Here is a 17243-nt window from a genome sequence, read left to right on the forward strand (position 1 = left end):
GTGGCCAGCATGGCTATATGCCAAAGATGCCCAGAATGCTATTACCTTCTCACTGAAGTGGTACTTATTAATCTACTTGCATTTGCATGCTTTCGAACTGCTAGGTTGACTCAGCCTTCCATCCCTCCAATGTGGGTAAAATGAGGACCCAAATTGTTGGGGGCAATATGCTGACTCTGTAAACCATTTAGAGAGGGATGTAAAGCACTGTAAAGTGGTATATAAATCTAAGTGTTATTGGTAGGTGAGCAAGAGCTAAGGCAAGTAACAGGAATTCACTCTGTTCCACAGAGCTCAGGTCTCAAACCTTTTCCCATGTTGTTTTGGCAGTGTTGGACTTCAAAGAAGCCAGAAAGAAAAAAAGTTTTGATGCTTCTGAACTTTGGTGTTGGAGAGGAATCCTAAGAGTACCATGGACAGCCAAGGGGAAAAAAAATCAAGTGGAAGGGCTACCCCTTATCAGAGGCATCTTGGGTAAAGAGTAGGAACGCTCAAGCCGATCGCCTTGTGATGAGGTTCCATGCAGAAAATCCAACCAAATTTGTTTTCTTTTGGTGTTGTACAGGTAACCTTCAAGAAGTGAGGGGAGCTGAATGTCAACTAAAAAAAAACTTCTTTGGTCTTTTTAGTTGTCAGCAGAAAGGGAGCGGGGAAAGCAGTGTATTCCTTAAATGCTTCAGATAATTGCTTTGGCAATCGAAGCTTCTGGTGCGCAAAATTATTACCGGAGAACATGATTGATAACTCTTGTCTATGGATGTGTCTCATTGGAGAATATACATCCAGGGGGTGGGGGGAAGACCAGGGTCAAGGGTGAAATGAATGATGTGTAGGAATAAGCTGCAACACCAACATGTCAGCTCCTAATTAATCAATCTTTTTTACTCTGAGAGATATGGCTAGAGACTTATGAATTGAATGGGGGTGCGTTTCAGAGTCCTGACATGAATTGATGGATCATTGAACAAATCAATCCAAAGTTCTCATGCAAGGCACAAATGACCAGGTTCAAATGAACCTTCTTTCGAGACATTGTTCAAAGATCCAGCTCTCTGGAAAAGATTCTAAGGTGGGAAAAGTTAACAAAGAGAAGAAAAGGACAAGCAGAAGCAAAGTGGATGGACACAATTATGGTAGTCATGAGTGCACTGTTGGAAGACCTAAAAAATGGGTTAGGGACCGATCCGCATGGAGAAAATCTACCTATGTGGTTGCTAGAAGTCAACACTGACTTGATTGCACACAATCAATTTTACGGTTCACATCCAAGTTTTGTTTTATTCAGGATGTCAGTGAAACACATCACTGAGATGGTAAAAAGCAACAGAGGCAGTAAATGTGTTCTCCTAATGTTTACGCTTCCAATTTCTTTGCCATTTATCATCAAAATTGCTTTCCATTGTTATGGCTTTTTGGACATAATTCTGGATCATTGCACTAATTCCACATATTTCCAAACATGCTTTTAACATGTAATGAAATCAAACCATTGAGAAAGAGTTTGGGCCATGTGTCATCTGGCTTCTCTGCCAGATTTTCTGATGTGGTTGAACCTGACAGTAGCTGTCAGGCAAAAGGAACCAGGAACACTTGCTGAATTCAAAGCACTGAAGAGTTTATTACTACTACCTATGTACAAAGCTAAACTGATGCTAGATAAAGCTCAATGGAATACACAGGAGGCTTAGGTCTCTTGTGAGAGTGCAGAGATTCGAAACTGATGACATGTTTAACCCCGCCTTCCAGTTCAACTTACTCTACAGTAGCTAATCTACCATCAGCCAAGCTTCTGGTACCATTGAAACCCATAAGGGCCTCATCTTGGTGAGCTGGTGAGCTGTTATTTGGGTGGTGCATTATGCTTATGTTTTTATTCATCAAAAAATAATGCAGGGTCAAGAACTAACAAAAAGAATTATATCTTTAACCGGCATTTTTTGGAAATTTGACTTCTAGATAGGAAACTAGGATTTATCCAGAGTGTCAGCTTTGAAATTCAGCTGCCACAGAGGTGATATTCAACAGGTTCTGACCAGTTCTGGAGAAACCAGTAGTGGAAATTTTGAGTAGTTTGGAGAACCGGCAAATACCACCTCTGACTGGCCCCGACCCCATCTATTCTCTGCCTCCTGAGTCCCAGCTGATCAGCTGGGTCTTCTTTTGTTGCCCTGCACAGGAGAATGGAACTGGAAAACAGGTTAGTGGGGTGGGGAGGGAATGGAGATTTTGCGGTATCCTTCCCATGCCACGCCCACCAAGCCATGCCACGCCCACCATGCCACGCCCACAGAACTGGTAATAAAAATTTTTGAATCTCACCACTGGATTTATCCGAATAATAGCTTAAGCCAGGGGTCTCCAAACTTGGCAATTTTAAGACTTTTGGACTTCAACTCCCAGAATTCCTCAGCCAGCCATATTTGGGGGCTCTGTGGCTTATGATATATGTCAGCATGATCAGTTTTTAAAAAATAAATCCAAAATTGGTAGAACCACAATCTTTTGTTCTTGTAAAAATTAAAGTTCAGGTAGAACCCAAGACTAAATTAAAAAGGGGCTTTTTGCATTTTGTTCTTAGCATATTGTCGATATCACTGTGCATGTTCACCACCCCCACCAACCAGGACAGTTGTGAATATACTTCTACTTCATCTTGAAAATTGCCTGTATGTGTTACGGCAGGGGGCAGCATATTATATTTCCAAATGAATAAATGTACAATATTTCAGAGCCTGGACAAGGTTAAACAGGTGATGCCTCTTGCTGAGAATCCCCTGAGTTAAGTTCTTGCTTAGATCATGGTTAGTAAAAGGATACTCTCCTCCTAAATGTGACCATTATCTAAGGCTTTCTCCTCCTCCTCCTCCTCCTCCTCTTCACCTTTTTCTTCCTCCTCTTCCTCTTCACCTTTTCCTTCTTCCTCCTCTCCTCAACTTCACCTTATTTTTTCAGTGCTTCCTCAACCTCAAGGTTGGAAGAAACCAGTACTATTCCTCTTTTGATGTCTGTTCACTAGCCCAATATTAAAATCTATTAAATTCCTAGGTATTGGAGACACGATTGAATGCATATGCTGTTGATGTTATCTGTGATGGCCTTGAAAAGAGCGTTGAAAGCATCTCTTGTTCAAGTGATGTTCAGCAGAAATGATTTTTATTCCATCTCCTCTGGGCTTTTACAAGACTCTTTTTTTATTTATAATTAAAAAAAAAATTGCACCGTTTGAACTGCGTCTTTGGTTGCTGATGAGAGCTATTTTTAGTGGTTCCATTTTCATCCTTTTATACCGTGCTACACTGTCGGAAATGGAATTTGGGTTTTTATTGTATCCGTCTTTCTCTAAGCCATCTTGAGAGCCCCTTTATCCCAAAAGGCAGCTTGGAAATGTTTCACATAAGTATATCAATAAGCAATAGTTTCAGTGACATATTTTTCTTGCAAAAACTCTGAAACCCGGAGGGATTTCAGAACATCTTGTTTCTCAGCATTTGGCCTGGTTTTTTTTTCTGACGGGTAATGTAAGATCATTCTAATCAAACCTACCAAATATTGGGTTTAATTCAGAGGTGGTATTTAGCAGGTTCTAATCAGTTCTGGAGAACCAGTAGCGGAAATTTTGAGTAGTTTGGAGAACCGGCAAATACCAGCTCTGACTGGCCCCTCCCCCCATCTATTCTCTGCCTCCCGAGTCCCAGCTGATTGGCTGGGTCTCCTTTTGTTGCCCTGCCCAGGAGAACGGAGCTGGAAAGCAGGTTACTGGGCTGGGGAAGGAATGGGATTTTGCAGTATCCTTCCTCAGGACTGGGGTGGGAATGGAGATTTTATGGTATCCTTCCCCTGCCACGCCCACCAAGCCACGCCCACCAAGCTGTGTCACGCTCACCAAGCCATACCCACAGAACCGGTAATAAAAAAAAAATGAGTCCCACCACTGGTTTACTTGACAATGGGATGAGAACAAGCAAGGGTTTGTACACCGATTCTTCCCTTTCGATACCATTTTCATCTTTCCAATATTCTCTGCCAGTGTTTCTTAAACCTTAGTCATTTTAAGATGAACTTCAATTCCCAGAATTCCCCAGCCGTATGAAATGTTAATACCACTTTATTATGCCTGGGTAAGACCGCACTTCGAATACTGCATCCAGTTTGGGTCGCCATGATGTAGAAAAAGAAGTTGAGATTCTAGAGAAAGTACAGAGAAGAGCAACAAAGATGATTAGGGAAGTGGAGGATAAAACATACGAAGAACCAGTGGTGGGATTCAATTTTTTTTACTACCGGTTCTGTGGGCGTGGCTTGGTGGGCATGACGTGGCTTGGTGGGCGTGGCAGGGGAAGGATACTGCAAAATCTCCATTCCCTCCTCACCCCACTAACCTGCTTTCCAGCTCCGTTCTCCTGTGCAGGGCAACCAAAGAAGACCCAGCCGATCAGCTGAGATTCGGGAGGCAGAGAATAGATGAGGTTGGCGGGGCCAGTCAGAGGTGGGATTTGCCGGTTCTCCGAACTAATCAAAATTTCCGCTACCGGTTCTCCAGAACTGGTCAGAACCTGTTGAATACCACCTCTGTGAAGAACGGTTACTAGGTAACATCATCAATGCTGGTAAGAAGATAAAATGAGAGCAAATCCCACTTCCTATTATTACTGATGATGTTACCTAGTTTGGGTAATGAAACATATGCAAGAAAACAACCATGCTCAGAGATCAACAAGGATCTCTCATCGCTAATCATGCCAGAAAACCTTTTTTTTTTTAATCTCTCCTTCATCCTGAGAAAGCAGGGCTGGAAAAATCTCACCTGATGTTTTGCCTCTAGAACATGTGCCTTTACGATTTCCTAGAATCCTCCCCTGTTCTTTCTCTTGGCAATTCAGTCCATTTTCTATTCCACCCCCTTGACGTTCCCCAGATCTTCCAGATAGATGCTTAGGAAGGGGGTTGGGGGAAGGGGTGTGTGTGGAGGAATAGAGTGAAGAGAGAAGCACAAGAATGGCTTTTGTTCTCTCTCACTCCCCCCCCCCCTCTAAAAACACAGAAAATGTTCCAAGGACATCTGAAAGGAGGGGGCCAGAGGAGGACAGAAATTTGGTCGGCATACAAGAAAAGCATATCTGGAGACCTATACAACGCACAATTTATGCAGAACGGAGAGCAGACAGCTTTTGCATAACAGAGGTCTGAGGTAAATCACTTCTGCAGATAGAAAGCAACTCTCCCATTTTCGCGAGGTACCCGAGTCTAAGCTTCGAATCAAGACTAGTCATTTCCTGTCCAGTCTAAGACCGCATCCACGCCATCTGTCTTTCCCACATTATATCCTAACCAGGTGCTCCATAATGCAAACCTGGCTCCATTTCATTCCCCAGGTGGTATTCCTATTAGACCATCACATCTTAATTTGGTTAGGCAAAAGGCTGATTCATCCATTCCCGTGATGTCATCACATCACAAGGCAAACTGCTGATTAAGTCCTCCTGGCTCTTCCTGACCTCAAATTTTCAGAGCAAGCTGAAATGGAATAGTCCCCATGAGGTTGAGCTAGCCAATGGGATGACAATGTTGGCCAAGGGAAGAAACAAGGGAGGAGAGAAACAACGTGGGCACTGGACCATCACAAAGGGTGTGCCGAGGGAGGCTCATGAGGAAATATAGGGATCATCCAGGAAACTGGTCAGTTCTGAAATAGATACCTGCCAGTGTTCTGGAACCATGTCAAAGGAACGAGGTGAAAAAAGAAAGCTTAATGGTATGTGGGAATGACCGTGGCTCAGTGGCTAAGATGCTGAGCTTGTCGATCAGAAAGGTCGGCAGTTCGGCAGTTCGAATCCTCAGCACCGCGTAACGGAGTGAGCTCCCGTGACTTGTCCCAGCTTCTGCCAACCTAGCAGTTCGAAAGCATGTAAAAATGCAAATAGAAAAATAGGGACCACTTCGGTGGGAAGGTAACAGCATTCCACGTGCCTTCGGGAATTTAGTCATGCCAGCCACATGACCACGGAAACATCTTTGGACAGCACTGGCTCTTCGGCTTTGAAATGGAGATGAGCATCGCCCTCTGCAGCTGGAAATGACTAGCACATATGTGTGAGGGGAACCTTTACTTTTATCTAATGACCATGGCAGATAGGAAGAAGAGGTGCAGACTGGGCAACAGTCAAATAATAAGCAACTGAGCTCACAGAAGGAATAGGGTGTGCCAAAGGTCTTCAGGAGGGATTGTCCCAAGTTTCTTGGGTTGCAAAGATGAGGGGGAAAATTGGTGTACTTGCAAAATTTTGTCAAAATAACCTTTATAATAAACTTAGAGTTAGTACATTTGTGAGGGCTTCTTGCCTGGACAACTTTACAAGGCTGATCTATAGACTAATAGATGCTTGGGAAACAGTTACAGAAATAGGAAAGAGTAGAAACCTATTCAAACAAAGAAATAAATAAAAAGCACGTGATTGATAAGGTTATCCTAAAAAGTCTGCAGAGAAAAACAACAACGATGATAAAGGGTGAGGAGGCTGAATCATACGATGAATGGTTGAGGCAGCTAGGTATGTTTAGCCTATTGAAGAGAAGGATTTTGTTTTTTTGTGGGGGAGGGCATGATAACTGTCTTCCAGTACACGAGGGGCTGTCTCAGAAAAGAGGGGACTAACTTATTCCTTAAAGCAGGGGTCTCGAACCCCTGGACCACGGATTGGTACTGGTGTGTGGCCTATTAGGAACTGGGCTGCATAGGCGGTGGGCGAGCAAAGAAAACTTTATCTATGCATGCACAGGAACTACTTTGTCCATGAAATTACCCCCTTCTCTCCACCCATGGAAGATCATTTTTCTTCTGAAATGGGTCCCTGGTGTCAGAGAGGCTGGGGACCATTATTCCAAAGCACCAGAGGGCAGGACAAGGAGTAATGGGTGTGTTTTCACACAAAATCACGAAACAGACTCCTTGTCCCAACAAAACCCTCCTTTTTTTTCGGTAATGTGAATTCCTAGCGTTCACATCCAGCAAAGTCCTGGCAAACGGTCTTTCAAGGGCGAATTGCAATCACAGACCTTATCAGGCTTGGAGGGTTGCCAGGCCGATGGCTTAAGTGGTGCGTTTCAAAATAGTTTGCCACCGGTTCGGTGGGTGTGGCTTGGTGGGCGCGCTTTGCACACATGTGCACACTTTGCGCACATGCGCACACCAAATGTGCACTTTGCGCAGGCGCAGAGGCTTTCCAACTCACCTCCTGCAATCCTGCACTCTCCCTGTCACTTCAGCAGCTGACGCACGGCAATGTGCCGTGCCGTGCAAAGTAGCTGTGCTTCAAAAGCAGGGAAAGGTCAGTATGGGAGCCTGGTGGCCGGGTGGGCCCAACAGCAGCCCCTCAGAGAAAACTGGCTCAGTCTCCACTGATCTTCGGTGCTACCGGTATGCTAGAATCGGGCCGAACAGGTAGAATACCACCACTGGATGGCTTCCAAGCGCAACTCTGTACAAGGAAGTACTTGGCAAGGAGTCTCTGTGAGTCACGAACTCAGACAAGCAAATCTTCACACTAATTAAACAAACTAATTGTCTCCTGCAAACACCACTCCCCTTTCGCTCCTATTTATTCCCTATGGGAGGGGCCATTCACTTTTGCCTTTACTCCTGAGTTGACCCCTGTTCCTTAACTGTTCCCTTCTCCTGGCAGCTCTGTGCATGCACACATTGGGAACAGGCTCCAGCTGTTCTTCTGCCCCACTGATCTCCGACTCCGAAGGTAGCTGATGACTATCGGACGGCCCTGGCCCCATCTTTGCCTCTAATGCCGAGCACTCATCAGAGCCTTCCCCAGACTCCAGGACTAGCTCATGTTCCTCCCCAACCTCCTCATTGTCCGAGTGTGCTGCCAGCTCTGCTGACTGCTGGTGAGCGAAAACAGGGTGGAAGTTTGTTCAAAGAGATCCAACCTAGAAATAAGGAGAAATTTTCTGACAGCAAGAACAATTAATGGAAGAGCTTGCCTCCCGGAGTCAGAGGTGCTCCTGTCCCACCCATAACACACACCCAAAGCAATTAATCCAGGCTGCGCAGGAACACAAGACTGCGCCACCCCACCTGGCCAACCCTCTCAATGGCCCCACCCTTCAGCCAAGCACAAACCTTACCTTGAACTGGAACTGGAAGGTAAGACCAACAGCAGGGGAGAGAAATCTGCCTGGGGTGGCTTGCTGACATTACTAGGAAAGTCAGTCCCATATTTCAGAGCTGCAATAGTCACAGGACTGGCCCTTTGGTCATCCTGGAGCAGCTCCTCCAGTCCATAGCAAGCTGGTGCACCCAAGTGGAGGAGGAGCTGCTCCGGGATGACCAAAGGGCCAGTCCTGTGACTACTGAGCTCTGGAATATAGGACCGACTTTCCCACCAACGTCAGCAAGCCACCGTCAGTCAAAATTCATGTTAGTGGTCCGCTGGATTTAAAATTATGAATTTGGTGATCCCTGAGGTCCAAAAGGTTGGCGACTCCTGGATTAGAAGACCTTCAAGGTTCCCATCCAGCCCTACGATACTATGTTCTGTTATTTTCCTCTTCTGTTTTCCTTCTGAAAATTTCTCAGTTCATTTCTGCCCCTGGCTCAAGACTATCTGGACCTTTCTGAATTTTCTGTCTCTCTACAATATTAGTTACCCCTCCTAGGATGTTTCTGACAAACTTGATAACTGCTTTTCAACTCTGTCATCATTGACAAAAAAAAAATGCTGAAGAGCTCAGGATATTTGCTACTTCCCTTCAAGCTAAAATGGACCCACAAACAAGGATCATTCAGCCAGTTGTGAGGCCATCTAGCCATATTTTTTTTCTATTTTAATAAGCAGAAGGTTCTGGAAAGTGCCATGTCAAAGGGAAAAGCCATTCATTGCCATGCCCTCCATGTGTGAAGACACCCGAAAGAGTGACTGCATTAGTTACTGAGTTGAGAAACTTTGAGACTTCATACAGCCAAGCGTCTTCCCTTCCCTTGCCTGAATACCTCTTGATTTACTTGTCAAATGTTATTAAGCTTGCCTGCAGGAGCTGCCAAGAAATAGTTGGTATATCATCCAAAAGACATCTTACAAGGGCAATTGTTCCACCTGAACTTTAACCACTGAAGTGTGGAGATTTTCTGTAGTAATTCCAAGAAAAGCTGCTGGAATTTGGTTCTTTGGTTCATTGTGTGAAGGAAGAGCGGGGGTGGGTGGGTATTTCCTGCTCCATGTTTCCCCACAGAATACCAGTGGCTTAATTTTAAAAAATAAAATTAGTAGGTATGGCAGCCTTTCAATAGAAGCATTGTGTTGGATGTCTTCTCAGTGAGGTAGCCAAAACTGAGGTTTTGTCCCTGCGTTGGAATTAAAACTGTTTTTCCTCCACTACCAAATGTTTGGGTTCTTCACCCGAATTGACAGAAAATGATGCAGAGCTGATTCCTATCATGGCTTAACTGCTTCTGTTTCTATCATTGACTTGTCTCCAAAGTCACAAGAAAACCAGGTGTTATGCACTTTGAGTCTGTCTTTGTACGGTATCAGAATAAGAGAGAAAATATTACTTTGACATTGACACATTTAAGAACTTCTGAAGCCTGCCTGACTTCTAGTCTGGGGAACAAACTAACATCCTAGAATGTATTTATGCCATGGTTAGAGGAAAGCAAGAGTGCGAAAGCTGCCAGTCGTGTGTACAGGGCTTTTAGAAAATGGTTTATAGGTAGTCTGTCAAATCGTAAAGCATTCCTGGCCTGCTCTCTTGGCTCGAAGCTCATGGTTTAATTAGGGCATCTGTCGGAACACTGACATAGTCCTCAACTTACAACAGTTCATTTAGTATCTGTTCAAAATTACAATGACAGCAAGGGTGGGATTCAATTTTTTAAACAACAGGTTCTGTGGGCGTGGCTTGGTGGGCATGGCAGGGGAAGGATACTGTAAAATCCCCATTCCCTCCCCACCCCACTAACCTGCTTTCCAGCTCCGTTCTCCTGTGCAGGGCAACCAGATAAGACCCAGCCGATTAGCTGGGACTCGGGAGGCAGAGGATAGATGGGGGTAGGACCAGTCAGAGGTGGGATTTGCCGGTTCTCCAAACTACTCAAAATTTCCACTACTGGTTCTCCAGAACTAGCCAGAACCTGCTGAATAACACCTTTGGTGGTCACCATCTTGAATATTTTTTACCGCACTTTGCAGACACTAGCAGAATTTTTTTTTGTTTTATCTTCCTGATTTTGAGACAGCAGTGAAGAAAACTCTCTCAGTTGAGCTACATATGTTTTTTTAAAAAAGGCTTCCTTCCTTCATATTATTCTTATTGTTTACCAGAAAAGGGTTTTAGTTAATACTTCAGTTCCTGGAGGGGGGAAAATAAATGGTCCGAAGCAGTGGTGATATTCAATTTTATTTACTATCAGTTCTGTGGGCGTGGCTTGGTGGGCGTGGCTTGGTGGGCATGGCAGGGGAAGGATACTGCAAAATCCCCATTCCCTCCCCACCCCACTAACCTGCTTTCCAGCTCCGTTCTCCTGTGCAGGGCAACCAAAGAAGACCCAGCCGATCAGCTGGGACTCAATGGGAGGCAGAGAATAGATGGGGGCGGGGTCAGTCAGAGGTGGTATTTGCCCGTTCTCCAAACTACTCAAAATTTCCACTACTGGTTCTCCAGAACTAGCCAGAACCTGCTGAATAACACCTCTGGTGGTCACCATCTTGAATATTTTTTACCGCACTTTGCAGACACTAGCAGAATTTTTTTGTTTTATCTTCCTAAGTTTGAGACAGCAGTGAAGAAAACTCTCTCAGCTGAGCTACATATGTTTAAAAAAAAAAAAGGCTTCCTTCCTTCATATTATTCTTATTGTTTACCAGAAAAGGGTTTTAGTTAATAATTCAGTCCCTGGAGGGAAATGGTCCGAAGATGCAACAGGGAAAAAAAATGGGGAGGTGGGGGGATTAAGGACTATAGGGAGCTTTTTGCAGACTAACATTTGCTTGTAAGTGGTTGTGTATCCACTCTATTTTTGTCTGGATAGAGGTTTCTGACCAGTTCTGACCAGTTCTGGAGAACCAGTAATGGAAATTTTGAGTAGTTTGGAGAACCGGCAAATCCCACCTCTGACTGGAGTTTTTACAGTATCCTTCCCCTGCCACGCCCACCAAGCCACGCCCACAGAACCGGTAGTAAAAAAAATTGAACCCCAACTACTGCTTCTCTCTACACATCCTAGATGTGTAAAGGAACTCGACTCCTCTTGCAAAATGAATATATTTCTGGGAAATCAGATTAATGCAGAAAGGAGCTATTTCCATGGAAATTTTAACCTTTGATATGACTCTGACAGCCTACACACCAAACACGCCCAGATACAAAACCTTGCAGGACTTATTTTAAAAGCAAATAAAAGACAAAAAAAAAAAAAAGGAGAAGAAGAACAGAGTTTCAGATGCTGTCAGCCATGGCTTTTGACACCAGGCTTAAACAGGCTTGAGAATAAAGGCACCATTGATCTTATTTCACTCTGTCTGCCTCCCTGTCTCCCCATAACTGAACAGCACACACTAGAAGTCAAGATAGGCAGTCAATAGCGCGCTATCCAGTCCAAACCTCCCCCCCCCACTGCCCCCCACCCCATCATGGCAGAGATCACCACTCAGCTCCGCTACAGTGTTCTGGGTGCCTGTAGATAAGGATTAAAAAGAATTCCACAGTAGAGTGAATTTAGATTTTGAACTGCCAGAATGTTCCAGGACAAGCCAAACACGACTTGGAAGTCAGCCTTGGTTGTGCTTGACCTAACCTGGGAAAAAAAAAAAAAAACAGGACAAAGGAGGACAACAACAGAGGCACTGTTTTTCTAAAATGTGTAGCAATAGTAAAAAGCACTTAGACTTATAAAGTGCTTCATAATGCTCTACAGCACTGTCAAAGTGGTTGGCTCTGGGAACCGCTAAGATGGCACTGTGTAAAGCATCAGGAAGCGGTATATAAGTCTAATTGCTATTGCTATTTCCATACATTTTAGATATATAGAAGCCTAAATTGGCTTCCAGTGTGTGCTGTTCAGCACATTTGCCCCCAAGAATCTGGATCCTCATTTTGCTGACCTCGGAAGGACAGAAGGCTGAGTCGACCCTGAGCAGGTCAGGATCGAACTGCTGGCAGTGAGCAGAGTGTCACCTTTGGAAGCCATATTGAGACCAGATGCTCCCACGCTGCCACATTTTCAGCCTGGGAAAGTGGAAGAGGGAAATTTCTTGGAGTGTATGTAGTTAGACATAATAACATTCTTTTTCTAATTCAAGGTCATGTTATTTTGCGCATAAGTGAGGGGAAGTGTTAAGTTGGGATGGATGGTGACTGGGGCATGTGATGTGATGATGGGTGCAGGGGATGGATTTGTAGTTTTTACTTATTGTAAGGAAGCCCAGAACTTTCAGATTCAGGATTCCCCAGTTGTGCCAGTATAAACTTTTAAGAAGATGTCTGCCTTAGAGTTATTGGTTGGAGTGGAAGTTTGCTGGAACGCTGACAGAGAGTTTGCCTGCAATGCTGCATTCTAACCATGGCTCTTCTGGGGTCTGTCTGTCTGTCTGTCTGTCTGTCTGTCTGTCTGTCTACCTACCTACCTACCTACCTACCTACCTACCTACCTATGTGTCATCTATCTATCTATCTATCTATCTATCTATCTATCTATCTATCTATCCATCCATCCATCCATCCACCCACCCCCCACCCATCCACCCACACACCCATCCATCCATCCATCCATCCACCCACCCACCCACCCACCCACCCATCCACCCATCCATCCATCCATCCATCCATCCATCCATCCATCCATCCATCCATCCATCCATCTATCTATCTATCTATCTATCTATCTATCTATCTATCTATCTATCTATCTATCTATCTATCTATCTAATTTCTATCCCTCTATCTCTCTATCTTCCATCCATCCTTCCACCACACATCCATCCATCTATTAACTATAGCAATGGCACTTACACTTATATACCGCTTCACAGTTCTTTACAGCCCTCTCTAAGTGGTTTACAGTGTCATGTTATTTTACCCTAAATGATCTGAGGTTCCAGTTCCAACGGTAGGGATGGAAGGCTGACTGCGGTCAGGTTGATGTGATGAGTGGGCATGGACGGTTACCTGCATTTTACTGCATTGTAAAGCTGCATGACCAGGACTTTCAGATTCAGGATGTAACCTGCGTTGTAACCAGATAGACTTCTACAGATGTGCCTCGACTTATTGGCTGTAATGGAAGTTTTCTGGTAAGGTTGACAGAAGTTTGCCTGCAATGCTGCAACTCAATTTCCAACCATGCTCTGCTGGGGACTGTCAATCTGTGTGATATAAGCAGGCCTAAAGACCTGCTGATTTGGGACAAAAGTGACATCTATCTATCTATCTATCTATCTATCTATCTATCTATCTATCTATCTATCTATCTGGAGTTGAAGTCCACAAGTCTTAAAGTTGATAAAGTTGAAATATTCTTGATCAATTAAAGCATTGAGGTGAACATAAAAGAATGAATATTAACACAGGTAGTCCTCAAATTACTATCATTCGTTTAATGACTGTTCAAAGTTACGACGCAGTGTTGAAAAAAAAAGGACTTATGACAGTGTTTCACACTTACAGCCATTACAGCATGCCTACAGTCAGGTGATCCAAATTTGTACGCTTGGCAACTGGCTCATATTTACAACGGTTGCATTTTTCCTGGATCACGTTGATCCCCTTTTACGACCTTCTGACAAGCAAGGTCAAGCCAATTTCACTCAACAACCATGCTACAAACTTAACAAGTGCATGATTCATTTAACAACATTGGCCAGAAAGGTTGCAAAATGCAATGCCCATTTAACAACGGTATTGCTTAGCCATTCAAATTTTGGGCTTGATTGTGGTCATAACTTTAGCAACATTCATAGGGGGATCTTTCAGAAGATGTAACGTTGGAGACAATTAGATGATTGAACGCATATTCTTGTTTGGGCATGTCTTGGGTGTAATGCATGTGTGATGACCCGGGGCGTGGCACAAAAATAACAAAGTCACCAAAGTAGATAAATTCCCTTTATAGCTTCCAACTTGGCCCCTAATGTCCAGTTATCCTCCGCTAAAGATCAAACTCTTCCAAAAACAGTCTACGAAGGGAAGAAATGCAGTCCAAATGCAGTCCGAATCCAAAGTAAAGATAATTAGAAATAAAAAAAACCAACACAAACCACACTGAAGTAATTAACACGACAAGCAAGGATGATAAATTGCAGACTTTCAACAGATAATGGAGCACACACAGTTGGGAATGACACCCAAACCCAGATAAGCCTCGACAAAGATAATGCACGCTTTGCTTCCAGCGATTTTGGTATGTGCAGTTTGCCCTTTTAAACTGTCTTCCTAGCTGCAGCCCATGAAGGGGATCAGGCCCCGTTTCTCTCCCGTAAGCCATGTTACTCCCTTCTCCGTTCCTCCCTGCGTGCCTGAGGATGAATAGGGGATGGCCCCGGGTCTTCCTCTGAATGCCCAGCCGGACTGTGCCCTTCCCCCATTTCTTCCACAGCCACCAGAGCCACACTCCCACTCCCTGTCAGCTGCTCAATCTCCCCCTCAGAATCGGACTCCCAAAGGGCGTGACAGCATGTTAGAATAGCTGGGCCTTCAATTGCCTGCTATTTTGATATAACTTTTCTTTAGGAAAGATGGAAATTCATTTTCAAAAGCATTTGAAATGGTCTCCCAGCGAGGACGGCCATGACTTGTGAATGAAGGAAATGGGCAACTTTAGCCTTGAGAAGAAAACAACTGTGAATAACACTCTTCAAATATTTGAAGAGACATCAGCATAAAAAGGAGGCTTTCTCCATACCGGAATGCCTAGAATAATGGATTTAATTGAAGGTTAGAAAAACATTTACATAAATATGGAAAAATAATAATAATAATAAATATATATATATATCTGGGATTCAACCTTTGCCAGTGTTGCTTTTTCAGTTCTGTTCTTCACACATGCTCACAGAGGCACAGATACAGAGAGAAAGACAGATATACACACCCACACACACTCACACACAGAGATATTTGGAGTTTGTTAGCAATTTGAAGACCAGTCAACTGAACTAGAATTTAAGTTTTCATGAGCAGCAGTTTTGTCAGGGATTCCTGAGAACTGAAGGTGCTACAGACACCGTGTTTACTCTGTGGCTGTCCAACCCACCCATCTGAACTGAATATATTCTAAAACATGATGTGGAAGCCTCTCTCTTCCCAGATTAAAATATTCTTTCTTCTTAATATTAAAAGAGGCAGGATATTACATTTCCCCAAAGGAGAAAGGGAGAAACATGTTCTTAAAAGCAGGAAGCAGCCCCAGCTTTCCTGCCATAGGAAAACAGCCCCAAGCAGAAGAGACTTTTGGTTTTTTGGAACGGAGATTTGGTATCCATTCAGGAAGATTGGGCCAATCTATTCATAAACAAAACGCCTTCAGCCAGAGCTCTGGAGCTGATGGAATTAAGAATTTACACCCCTCTACCCAAATTCTAAGGACAGGACATGATCTTCAGGACATAATAGGATTAACCCACCAGCATTAGAATAGCAAAAAGTACAAGGCTCACCACATCACACAGTCCCCTGGAGCATCTCAATCAGAACCCTATAAAGATCCATCCACTCACTCAGCCATTTGGTCAGCCACCCCAGAAACATGCTGCTGTCAGTGAAGTTTCTGGAAACTAAATAAATCTTCTTTCGTTGCAATTCAGCCTCCACCTTCTTTCCAGCGCCTTTCTCCCAGATTGGAACCTGACTGGATTTTTCTTCCTACAATGAGAAACAGAGAAACAAGTGAACTTGATATATTTGCAAACCTGAAAGTGGAAAGAAACTGAAATGGACAGAATCACCTACCCTGTCACTGACTTTGGGGCCCATTTGGCTGCAAAGGATGGGTCTGTAGCCTTTAAGTATCTTTTTAAAAATCCACAATATATTGTTGAATTTGTTATTTCTTAGTGTCTGGTCCTGTTATGACTTGGCACTTCAAATATGTCCATTGTTTTTTCACTGCAATACACTTACAGTAATGCACAACTTTAGATTTCATGAAGCATTGAAAAGACTTTTTTTTTCAGCCTAATATGTGTGGACTAATATGTATGTCTGGTCCTGTTATGACTTGGCACTTCAAATATGTCCATTGTTTTTTCACTGCAATGCACTTACAGTAATGTACAACTTGAGATTTCATGAAGCATTGAAAAGGCATTATTTTTTCAGGCTAATATGTGTGGAGTTGAACTCTTAGAAATTTCTATGCTGGTTGCGGAAGTCTGGGAGTTAAAGCCCACACATCTTAAAATTTGCCAAGGTTGAAAAACAATGCTTTAAACAAAGTATTTGTTTGACTCACACATTGTCCTGTAGTCTCACAAGATGCTTAATGAGGCTACAGTAAATAAATATTTAGCAGCTGCATTTGCCCAACAGACAAAACTTTTAGGTTGCGCAAATATTAAGCTTTGTTAATGTATTTTGTGGCTAAGCCAGTTGTGCTAATCCAGCTTGTTGGGCTGGTTTATAATTCAAGGCATTGTGCGAATCCAGTAGAGATGCTAATCCAGTAAGGGGGAGACAATGTGTTGTCTGAATGCAGCCAGAGTCCCCATGAATGCAAACTCTTGTCTATGCCTAGGCTGTATTTTTCCTTGTGTACTGCTGTCTTTTTGATGGCCTTCTGTTGAATTCTTTGTGGGTGTCTCAAAGATGTCCCCCCCCAGGAGGCAACTGGACTTTCTTTTTATTTGAAGATGTTTTGCTTCTCATCCAAGAAGCTTATTCAGCTCTGACTGGATGATGGGGAATGGAAGGATTTATACTTCTTGCAGGCAGCTGGTCATTTGCATCCTTTTAGAGGGTCATTGAGGCCACTTGAAGGTTTAAATGTGTCCTCAGGATCACCTGAGTAAGTGCTCCTGGTTCCTGTAATCTGCTATCTTTTTCCCTTTGGAAACCCATTCCTACTCCCACACACCACTCCAAAGGGTTTTCATCCCAAATTGTATAGCTAAAAGCCCATAGAGATTCTCAGCCATCCACATCATGATTGCCCCAAAGGTGCTTTTTCAGGAGGGAGCTGGACTTTCTTGTTTTTTCTTTGAAGACATTTTGCTTCTCATCCAAGAAGCTTCTTCAGCTCTTCA

The sequence above is a fragment of the Notechis scutatus genome, chromosome 4 (assembly GCF_049901735.1).
Source record: "Notechis scutatus isolate UNSWTSFEM ecotype Mainland chromosome 4, rNotScu1.2, whole genome shotgun sequence".
NCBI lineage: Eukaryota > Metazoa > Chordata > Lepidosauria > Squamata > Elapidae > Notechis > Notechis scutatus.